This window comes from Mustela nivalis (assembly GCF_964662115.1).
Source record: "Mustela nivalis genome assembly, chromosome: 10".
NCBI lineage: Eukaryota > Metazoa > Chordata > Mammalia > Carnivora > Mustelidae > Mustela > Mustela nivalis.
In genome coordinates, this window is record NC_139029.1 from 58,729,680 (window position 1) to 58,742,495 (window position 12,816).

The following is a 12,816-nucleotide window of genomic DNA, read 5'->3' on the forward strand; positions in this document are numbered from 1 at the left end:
AATTGTAATTTAAAGGGTGTTCTGATTGGTAAACTGTGACTAAGAACTGGGTCTTTTTGAATTTTTTGCCAAGTGCTTTTGTGACTCATCTACCCTGGCTCCCATCAATAGTGATAAAAGGTATAGACAGACTTCATCCCGCTCCAAGTTTAGTTGACATCTTTTTTTTCTGTCATTGAAGTGATTCATAGTGTTTCTAATGTACTTTTAGTTGATATTTTAAATAAAACTAGGCTTTTGAATTTCAAAGACCCTTAAAAATTATTATTGTGGTTTAGCATAGACCTCTAAAGTAAAAACAAAACAAAACAAAACAAACAAAAACAAAAAAACTGAAAATGTACCTTAATTTCCTTACCTGTAAAATAAAGAGAATAGTCCTATATCACCATTCCATAGACTCAGGAGGATTCAGAAAGATTATACATAAGAAAATTCAGTTAATAGTAAATTTTTAAGAATGTTTAAATAATATATTGGGCATTTGTATATAATAGTACAGATGATTATAGAACTTGTATTTGTTTGTATAATATGTATTTCATACTATATATTTTTAAGTTTTTATTTAAATTCCAGTTAATATGTAGTATAATATTAGTTTCAGGTATACAACATACACATTCAGCACTTCCATACAACACCAGGTGCTCATCACAGCTGGTGTTTTTTGCCTATCCCATATTTTACCTATCCCCCCACCCACCTTCCTTCTGGTAACCAGTTTGGTCTCTATAGTTGAGTCTTTTTTTTCTTGGTTTGCCTCGCTCTCTTCACCTCCCCCCTTTGTTCATTTGTTTTCTTTCTTAAATTGTACATATAAGTGAAATCACAGGGTATTTTTTTCCTCTGGCTTATTTCACCTAACATAATATTCTCTAGCTCCATCCACATTGCTGCAAATGGTAAGATTTCATTCTTTTTATGGCTGAATAATATTTCATTATACATATACCACATCTTTATCCATTCATCAATTGATGGACACTTGGGCTGCTTCCATAATTTGGCTATTGTAGAAAATGTGGCTATAAACATTGGGGTGCATGAATCCCTTTTGTATTCTTTGAGTCAGTACCTAGTAGTGCAATTGCTGGATTTGTAGGGTAGTTCTATTTTTAATTTTTGAGGAACTTCCAACTGTTTTCCAGAGAGGCTGCACCAGTTTGCATTCCCACCAACAGTGCAATAGGGTTCCCCTTTCTGCACATCCTTGCCGTCACTTATTCTTCCTTGCATTGTTGATTTTATCCATTCTGACAGGTGTGAGGTGATATCTCACTGATATTTTGATTTCTATTTCCCTGATGGTTGAGTGATGAGCATGTCTTCTGCCATTTTTAAGTTGGATTATTTCAGGTTTTTGGTGTAGAGTTGTATGAGTTCTTTATATATGTCACATACTAACCCTTTATCAGATGTCATTTACAAATATCTTCTCCCAATTAATAGATTGCCTTTTAGGTTGTTGATTATCTTCACTGGGCAGAAGTTTCTTTTTTTTTATTTTGATGTAGTCCCAACAGTTAATTTTTGCTTTTGTTTCCTTTTCCTCAGGACACTTATCTAAAAAATGTTGCTACAACTGATATCAAAGGGGTTACTCCCTGTGTTCTCCTTTAGGATTCTTACTGTTTCAGGTCTCACATTTAGGTATTTAATCCATTTTGAATTTATTTTTGTGTGTGGTATAAGGAAGTGGTCCAGTTTCTTTTGCATGTAGTTGTCCAGTTTTCCCAATACCATTTGTTGAAGAGACTGTTTTTTCTCACTGGATATGCTTTCCTGCTTTGTCAAAGATTAATTGACCATATGGTTTATTTCTGGGTTTTCTATTCTGTTAAATTGATCTAGTTTTTGTGCCAGACCCAAACTGTTTTGATTACTGTAGCTTTGTAATATAACTTGAAGTCTAGAATTATGATACCTCCAGCTTTGCTTTTCTTTTTCAAATTTGCTTTGGCTATTTGGGGTCTTTTGTGGTTGCATACAAATATTAGGATTGTTTGTTCTAGCTCTGTGAAAAATTCTGTTGGTACTTTGATAGGGATTGAATTGCATGTATACATAGTTTTGGGTGGTATAGACATTTTAACAGTATTTGTTCTTCCAATTCATGAGCATGGAATGTATATATATATATACATACATATATGTGTGTGTATGTATATGTGTATATGTGTGTGTGTGTGTATGTATACATTCCATGCTCATATATATTTTACATATATGTCAATACCTTTTTATATATCTTTATTAAAATATTCACATGGTACACAACTCTACTAACTAAAGGATACAATTTAATGGTTTTTAGTACAGTCACTGAGTTTTGCAACACCAACACAGTTTTAGAACATTTAAATTACCTCACAAAGAGACCTCGTATCCATTATCAGTCCCTCACTATTTCTCCCCAACGCTCCCTGCCCAATCCTAAGTAACAACTAATTACCTTCTAGCTCTATAGATCTGCCTATTATGGACATTTCATATAAATGGAGTCATGCAGTATGTGGTATTTTGTGACTGGCTTCTTTTACTTATGCTGTTCTCAAGGTCTATCTGTATTGTAGCATATATTAGTACATCATTTCTTGGTAATATGGATATGGATAATATCCCATTGCATAAATATACTGTATTTTAAAATCTGTTTATCAGTTGATGGACACTTGGCCTGTTCTACTTTTTAACTATTATGAACAATGCTGCTATGACCAAGTTTTTTGTAGATATGATTTAATTTACCTTAGGTATATACTATGCAATAGAATTGCTGGGTTATTTGATAATTCTGTCTGTAACTTTCTGAAGAGGTACAATTTATCAATATTTTATTTTGTCATGTGTGTTTTTGGTGTTCTAGGTAGGACTTCTCTAACCTAAGTTTACATTAATTTACTTTTCTATTTTTTCCAAATGTTTTATAGTTTTACCTTTTACATAAATTCTGTGATCTATTTTAATTCATTTATGTGTATGGAATTAAAAAAGAGATCTGTTATAGATTATATTATGTCCTCCATAAAGCTGTGTTGAAGTCCTAACACTTATATTTCAGAATGTGATGTTATACGGAATTAGGGTTATTTCAGGGACAATTAGTTACTATTAGGTCAGAGTGAACTAGGATGGGTTCTTAATCCAATATAACTAGTCTCCTTATAAAAAAAGGAAAACCTCATGTGAAGACAGAAACACACAGGGAGAACACTATGTGATGACAGAGACTGAGATTGGAATAATGCAGCTTCAAGCCTAAGAACATCAAGGATTCTTCACTATCAACCAGTAGCTAGGAAAAAAACAAGGCAAGAATGCATCCCAGAGTCTCAGAACACTAACACCTGCTAACACTTCAATTTCAGATTTTGTCCCTCCAGAACTGTGAAAGAATATATTTCTTTTGTTTTAAAGTAACCCATTTGCTGTACTTTATTACAGAAGTGCTAGAAAACTGTTAGAGATTTTGATACCAGAATATGAGGTGCTACAAATACCTGAAAATGTGGAGGTGGCTTTGGAAATAGGTAATGCATAGATACTAGAACAATTTTTTAGGATTTGACAGTGAAGACCTAGATTGTCTTGAAGTGATTGTTGATATAAATGTGGACATTAAACATTATTCTGGTGATGGCTCCGAAAGCTGTAGAGAAAACTCCTATCATCTTAGGGACATCAGAAACAGACTGTTGCTGGAAATATCAAAGATGCTTCTGTAGAAGACTGAGGTGGAAATGTGGAACATTGTATTTAAAAACTGGCAAAAGATACCCACTATCTTTATAAAGTGGTACAGAATTTGGCCAAGTTATGTTTTATTTTTTCAGTGGTACAAAGCAGAATTTAAGTCATGAGCTTAAATATATGGCTAAGGAGATTCCAGCAACTGGAAGGCATAGCTTTGTTTCTCTCTGTTGCTTATAATAGAGTGTGAAAAGAAGAAAATCAATTTAGTAAGGAACTATTAAGCAAAAAGAAACCATGACCATTTATTTAGGCTTCAATTTCTTTCAAATATATTTTATAGGTTTATATCTACAAGTCTTAATCTTCTTTTAAATTTATTACTGTTTTATTATTTTTGATGCTATGGTAATGGAATTCTCTTAATTTCACTTTCTAACCATTTATTGTTATTGTGTAGAATTAGAATTCATTTTCTGTATTTTGAACTTGTATTCTAAAAATGTGCTGAAGTCATTTATTCTATAGTTTGTTTAAAGCAGATTCTTTAAAATTTTTATCCACAAATTTATGTTCTCTGCAAATGGAGATTATTTTACTCCCACCCCCCCTTTTAAATTTCCATGCCTAATTGCCATGGATAGAACTTCTGTTAGCATGTTGAACATAAATGGTTTAAGAGCAGACATTTTTATTTTTTCCTGATTTTAGGAGAAAATCATTCAGTTTTTACTCAGTATGTATAATGTTGGCTCCAGTTTTTGCTAGATGCCCTTTAACAGATTGAGGATAAGTTTCTTTCTATTCCTAGTTTGTTGTGTTTTTATTATGAAAGGGTATTGGATTTTGTTTAATGCTTTTTCTGCAACCCTTTAGTATTTCTTTTTGTACTTTATTCTATTGATATGTTATTACATAATTTTATTTTCAGAAGTTAAAGCAATCCTGTATTCTTGTGACAAATGCCATTTGTATAACTTTTTTAAGATTCTATTTATTTACTTGAGAAAGAGATAGAGCAAGAGAGCACGAATGGAGGGAAGAGACAGAGAGGGGAGAAGCATGCTACCCACTGAGCAGAGAGTCTGACATGGGAATCAGTCCTACATTCCCAGGATCATGACATGAGGTGAAGGCAGAAGCTTAACATAGTGAACCACCCAGGTACCCCAGTTTGTATAACTCTTATTAGATGTTGCCACATTCAGCTTTAGAAGATTTTTATTTCATGAATATTTCAGATACTGTTCTGTAACTTTTTTTTTTTTTTATGTTTCAGATGTCTCATTTTTATTTCTTCCCTGCTGTCTTACTATATTCTTTCTTGTGTTTCTTTTTTTTTTCTAAATATAATTTTTTATTTTTTATAAACATATATTTTTATCCCCAGGGGTACAGGTCTGTGAATCACCAGGTTTACATACTTCACAGCACTCACCAAAGCACATACCCTCCTACTTTTTAATCTTGTGATATCTTGAACAGATTTGGAAAAAAGATAATAGTGGCTTATAGGGGACGCCTGGGAGGCTCAGTTGGTTAAGCAGCTGCCTTCGGCTCAGGTCATGATCCCAGCATCCTGGGATCGAGTCCCACATCGGGCTCCTTGCTTGGCAAGGAGCCTGCTTCTCCCTCTGCCTCTGCCTGCCATTCTGTCGGCCTGTGCTCGCTCTCTCTCCCTCTGACAAATAAATAAAAATCTTTAAAAAAAAAATAGTGGCTTATAGAGTGAGTTGGTAATATTCCTTGGACTTTTTATTTGTTGGAAAAGTTTGTGAAGGGTTGATGTTAATTCTTCTTTAAATATTTAGTAGAATTCACAGTAAAGCTACGTAGGCATATCGTTAGCTCTGAGTTTTAAAAATTTTCTAATGGAATTTCTATAACTTGTAGGAATTTGCTTGTTTCATCTACATGTTAGATGTAAATACACAATTTGTTAGCATGCATTTCATAATATTACCATATGATTTCTTTCACTTATGGAAGGTTAGCAATGATATGCACTTTTTCATTCCGGAGCTTAGTAACTTTTAGAGTTCTCTATTTTCTTGATCTTTCTACATAAGGGCTATCAATGTTTTTGGTCTTTCTAATAACCTACTTTTGTTAATTTTTCTCTATTGATTTTTTATTGATTTCATTAATTTCTATTCAAATTAATATTTTTGCTTATGTTAGGTTTACTATACACTTCTTTTTCCCATATTTTAAGGTGGGAATTTAGATTACTGATACGAGATCTTTATCCTTTCTAAATACAGGGGTTTACAACTTTAAATTTCCTCCTAAGCAGTGCTTTGTCATATCCTCCAACTTTGGGGCAGTTTATTATTAATTCTCTTCGAATATTTTCTAATTTGTAATCTATTTTAAAATTTTAATTCCAGTGTAAGTAACATTCAATGTTACATTAATTTTCAGATGTACAATATGGTGATTCAACAATTCTATACATTGTTCAGTGCTCATCCAGATAAATGTACTCTTAATTCCCTTCACCTGTTTGACCCATCCCTCCACACACCTCCCCTCTGGTAACCATGCTTGTTCTCTTTAGTTAAAAGAATTTTTTGGTTTGTCTATCCTTTTTTATTTTTGTTGTTGTTATTAATTTTGTTTCCGAAGTTCCACATATGAATAAAGTCATATCCTTGTGATTTTTTGACATATTAAACATTTAAGGGTGTGCTTTTTAATTTCCACACAGTTTTGATTTTCCCCATTTTTTTATTGATTTCTCATTAGATTCCATATAGGAAAATTAATTAGATATGATTTCAATCCTTTTGTATTTATCGAGGCTAGTTTCATGGCCTAATTTGTTTTGTGGTTTATCTAGCTAAATGTCCCATGTGAACATGAGGAAAAAAAAAAAAAAGTCTGGCACTGTCATTGGGTGGATTGGTGTCTATTAGGTTCCAGCTGGTTTATAGATTTGTTCAAGTCTTCTAGGCTCTTCTTGATCTTTTGCGTAGGTATTCTGTTCATTACTGGAAGTGTGGTATTAAAGTCTCCAACTATTATTTTTGAGGTACCAGTTTCTCTCTGCTTGTGCTCTCTCTCTGCCAAATAAAAAATAAAATCTTTAAATAAAAAGGTGTGTGTGTGTACACATATATACATACACACATACACATGTATATATGTGCACATGTATATATATATATATATATATATATATATATATATATGAACACACAAATATATCCATACACATATACATATACAATGGAATATTAGCCATAAAAAAGACTAAAATCTTGCTACATGTCACAATATAGATGAATCTAGAGGTATTGTGCTAGCTGAAGTTAATCAGAGAATGACAAATTCAGAGTGACTTCACTTAAATGTGGAACCTAAAAAGCAAAATGAACAAACATATAAAACATTCTCTTAAATAGAGAACTGGGTGTTACTAGAAAGGAAGAAATGATACTGGATAATAAGTATAATCCACTGGAACAAATGAAGAGAACCAGAACTATGATGGTTAGTATAATAAATGTTCTGTATATTCTTGCTTGGCTTTCTTATTTCAACATTTTTAAATTATAAAATTATAAAAGTGTTTTGTGTTCATATACATGAATAATACAAAAGAATAGAGAATAGAGTTACATAGAAAGGTTAAGTATAGTTACTATTCATCACCATACTATATTATTAAAATAATATTAACTATATTCTCTATGCTGTAGACTTCATGTCTGTGACTTATTTCATAACTGGACATTTATACCTTTTTTTAAAATTTTTATTTATTTTTAAAAGTTCTTTTCGGTGTTCCAGAATTCATTTTTTATGCACCACATCCAGTGCTCCATGCAATACATGCCCTCCATAATACCCACCACCAGTCTCACCCAACCTCTCACCCCCTGCCTCTCCAAAACCCTCAGATTGTTTTTCACAGTCTCTCATGGTTCATCTCCCCCTCCAATTTCCCCCAACTCCTTTAACCTCTCCATCTCCCCAGGTCCTCTGTGTTATTTCTTATGCTCCACAAATAAGTGAAACCATATGATAATTGACTCTCTCTGCTTATTTCACTCAGCATAATCTCTTCCAGTCCCGTCCATGGTGATACAAGATATTTATACCTCTTAATCTTCTTCACCCATTCCCCCCTACACACCCCTACCAACTGGTTAATTTTATTTTTTTTAAAGATTTTATTTATTTATACATTTGGCAGAGAGAGAGCGCACAAGCAGAGAGAGTGGCAGCAGAGGGAAAGGGAGAAGTAGGCTCCCCATTGAGCAAAGAGCCCAATATGGGGATCTATCCAGGGCCCCAGGGATCATGACCTGACCCAAAGCCAGACACAACCAACTTAGACTCCCAGCTGCCTATCACATCTTTAGCCATTCATCTATGAACAATTTGGGTTTTTTCCATATCTTGGCTATTATAAATAATGCTGCAATAAATCTAGACGTACAGTGTCTTTTCATATTAGTATTTCCATTTGCCTTGGGTAAATGCCCAGAAGTTTAATTACTGGTTCATATGGTACTTGTATTTATAATTTTTTTTTTTAAGGAAACTTCCTACTCTTCCACAGTGATTCCACCAATTTATATTCTCACTACAAACAGCACATGAATGTTTCCTTTTCTATATCCTCACCAACATATGATATTTTTTATCTTTTTGATACTAGCCATTCTGACTAATGTGAGCTGATAACTCATTTTGGTTTTGATTTTCATTTCCCTAACAATTAGTGAGGTTTGAGTATAAGCTATTCTGTTTGTCACCTTTATGTCTTCTGTGGAAAACTGGGGAGGTCTTTTGCCCATTTTGTAATATTTTAATTTTTTATATTCTAATATTGATTTTTTATTGTTGAGTTTTATTAATTCTTAATATATTTTGGATACTAACCTCTTATTGGATATAACATTTTCAAATATCTTCTCCCATTCAATAGGTTGCCTTTTGTTTTTTGTGATGATTTCCTTTGCTGTACAAAGCTTTTATATTTTAGTGTATTCTCAGTAGTTTATTTTTGCTTTTGTTTTCCTTGTTTGAGTAGACATATCCATAATTATCTTGCTAAGGCTGATGTCAGAGAGATTATTGCTTATGTTTTCTTATAGGAGTTTTATGGATTCAGGTCTCACATTTAGGTTTTTAATCCATTCTGAGTTTATTTTTTGTATGGTGTAAGAAAGTGGTCCAGTTTTTCTTTTGCATGTGGTTGTCCACTTTGCCCAAGACCATTTATTGAAAAGACAGTCTTTTCCCCATTGTAGATTCTTGCTTCCTTTGTTATAATCAACTTTATATGCATGGGTTTATTTTTGGTTCACTATTCTGTTCTGTTGATGGGTCTCTGCTTTTGTATCAGTATCATACTGTTTTGTTTTGTTTTAAATATTTTATTTATTTATTTGACAGAGATCACAAGTAGGCAGAGAGGCAGGCAGAGTGAGAGGGGGGAAGCAGGCTCACCACTGAGCAGAAAGCCCGATGTGGGGCTCGATCCCAGGACCCTGGGATTATGACCTGAGCCGAAGGCAGAGGCTTTAACTCACTGAGCCACCCAGGTGCCCCAGTATCATACTGTTTTGGTTACTATAGCTATGGGGTATATCTTGAAATCTGGGATTGTGATACCTTCAGTTTTTTTCTTCTTTCTCATGATTGCTTTGGCTATTCAAGTTATTTTGTGGCTCCACACAAACTAGAAGTATTTATTTCAGTTCTGTGAGAAAAATGCTGCTGTTATTTTGATAGGGATTGCATTGAATCTGTGGATTGTTTTAGTTAGTATGGACATTTAAAATTGTTAACTTTTTCAGTCCATACGTGTGGTGCATCTGTCCATTTCCTTGTGTTGTCTTCTATTCTTTGATCAATGTTTTAGAGTTTTCAGAATATAGGCCGTCACCCCCTTGTTAGATATATAATCAAGTATTTTATTCATCTGATGCAATTGTAAGTGGGATTCTTATTTTCTCTTTCTGCTACTTCACTATTTGTAGAAATCTAACATATTTATATTATTCTTTTATCCTGAAACATTACTGAATTCACTTATTCTAATAGGTTTTTTGTGTGTGTATGTGTATGTGTGTGTAATCTTTAGGGTTTTCTATATATAGCATTATGCCATCTGCAAATAGTGATAGTTTTACTTCTATTCAATTTGGATATTTGCTTTTATTGTCTGATTACTACATCTAGAACTTCTAGTACTAGGTTGAGTAGAAGTGGTGAGAATGGATATTCTTGTCTTGCTCCTGATCTTAGAGGAAATGTTTTCAGGGCTTCATCATTGAATGTAATGTTAGCTGTGGGTTTGTCATATATGGTGTTTATTATATTTGAGGTATGTTTCCTCTAAACCTACTTTGTTGGGAATTTTTATCATGAACAGATGTTGTTTGGTCAGATGTTTTTTATGCATCTCTTAAAAGGATCATATGATTTTCAACTTTATTCTTTGAACTTAAAATGTATCATATTGATGCATCACTGGAATGAATCCCATTTAATCATGGTGAATGATCCTTTTAATATATTGTAGAACTTTTTTGGGTAATATTTTGTTGATGATTTTTCCATTTCTGTTCATCAGAGATATAGGCCTGTGGTTTTCTCTTTTTTTGTAGGGTCTTTTCCTGGTTTTAGTATGAGAGTAATGCTGTCCTTGTACAATGAATCTGGAAGTTTAACTTCCCTCTATTTTTAGGAAGAGTTTGAGAAGAATAGGTATTAACTTTTTTTTTTTTTTTAATGTTTAGCAGAATTCACCTATGAAGCCATCTGGTCCTGGACTTTTGTCTAATGGGAGATTTTTGATGGCAGATTCAGTTTTCTTAATAATAAAGAGTCTGTTCAGATTTTTTCTTTCTTTCTGATTCAGTATCAGAAGATTGTATGTTCCTACAAATTTATTCATTTAAGTATTCTAATTTTTAACATGTAATTTTTTATAGTATTCTCTTATAATTTGTGGTGTAAGTTGTTATTTTACTCCCTCCACTTCTTATTTTACTTATTTGCATCCTTTGTCTTGATGGGTGTGATGAAATACCACCAATTTTATTTCCCAAGAACCAAGTCTTGGTTCCATTGATTATTTTTCTATTGTTTTTTTTAAGTCTGCATTTCATTTATTTCCACTCTAATCTTTATTATTTCCTTCCTTCTATTCTTAGCTTTGTATGTCTAAGTCTTTTAAGTTAAGATTTTTTTATGGTTCTAGAGGTAGACCTGTAACACTCTAAACTTCACTCTTAGAACTGCTCTTGCTGCATCCCAAGGATTTTGGATCATTGTGTTTTCATTTGTGGGTTGATTTTCTTTTTATATACTGTCCAATTTCTTTCTTGACTGATTGATTAGTAGCATGTTAGCCTCTGTGTTTGTGTTTTTTTTTCCAATTTTTTTCTATTAATTGATTTCTCTTTTCATAGGATTATGATTGGATAAGATACTTGATATGATCTCAGTCTTCTTAACTTTAATGAAAATTGTTTTGTGGCCTAGTTTATTATTTGTTCTGGAAAATGTTCCATGTGCACATGAAAAGAATGTGTATTCCACTGTTTTGGGGTGAAATGTCCTGTATATATCTATTAAGTCCATCTGAACTAACATTTCATTCAAAGCCATTGTTTCCTTGTTGATTTTACGTCTCAAAGGCCTAGCCATTGATTAAGAGAGATGTTAAGTTTGTCATAGTGGCTCAGTAAGTTAAGCATCTTACTGTTGATTTAGGCTCAGGTTATGAACTCAGGGTGGTGAGATTGAGCCCTGTGTTGCGCTCTGCCCTGAGATTGGAGGCTGCTTAAGATGCTCTCTCACTTTCTCCCTGGCCCTCCCACACCCCCAGCCTCTTAAAAAAAAAGGGGAATATTAAAATTCCCAAATATTATTGTATTATTTTTCAATTCCTCCCTTTATTTATTTATATTATAATATATAATAATAATAATATAATTATAATATTAGAGATTTTGGTGCTTTATATTGGATACACAGATACTTAAAATTGTTATAACCTCCAACTGGATTGGTCTCTATCAACAAGTAACACTTTTTGTCTTTTGTTTTAAAGTCTGTTTGACATAAATATTGCTATTCTGGTTTTTTTGTTTCCATTTGAATGGGATAACTTTTTCCATTTCTTTAGTTTTGTTTTTAAATTGTCTTTAGGTTTTAAGTGAGTCTTGCAGGCAACATATAGATGGGTGTGTTTTTTTACTCATTCAATTACCTCATTTTTTTAGTATAGCATTTAGTTCATTTACATTTAAAGTAATTACTGATATGTACTTATTGCCATTTTCTTAATTGTTTTTTGTTCATTTTTATAGTTCTTCTCTATTCCCTTTTGTGCTCTTCCTTTGTGGTTTGAATGCTTTCTTTAGTGTTATTAGTTTACTTGCATTTGTATTGTAGAGATATTTTAGAAAGGTTACTATTGGGATCATATATTACATCCTATAAGTTTAATAATCTGTATTAAGTTGACGGTTGCCTAAGTTCAAAGATACTCTAAAAGCACTCATTTTTTGTATCCCTAGATTAGTTTTTATAGATACAATTGATTTTACCATTTTTGTGTTTTAATTTCCATGCTGGCTTTGTAAGTGATTAATCTACTACATTTACTATATGTTTGTTTTTATCTGTAGAATATTTCTCTATAATAATTTTCTTACAGCTAATTAGGGCCTTTTATTTGGCTTTTTAAAAGTCCCTTAATTTTTTTTTTTATATTTATTTGAGAAGCAGAATCTTTAAGCAGACTCTGTGCTGAGCATGGGTTCAATCTCCCAACCCTGAACTGAAACCAAGAGTTGGACATTTAACTGACTGAGCCACCCAGGCACACCAGCATTTCTTATAAAGCTGGTTGAGTGGAAACAAATACCTTTAACTTTGCTTGTCTTGGAAGCTTTTTTCTGAATGACAACCTTACTGAGTAAACTAGAAGGAAAGGTATTTTGGATTGTAGGTTTTTTTCTTCTCAGCATTTTGAGTATACCATGCCATTCCCTGGCAAAAAATCAGCTGATAGCTCTACAGGGTTTCTTTTGTATTTAAATATCTTCTTTCCTCTTGCTGCCTTTAATATTCTCTGTCATTAATTTTTGTCAT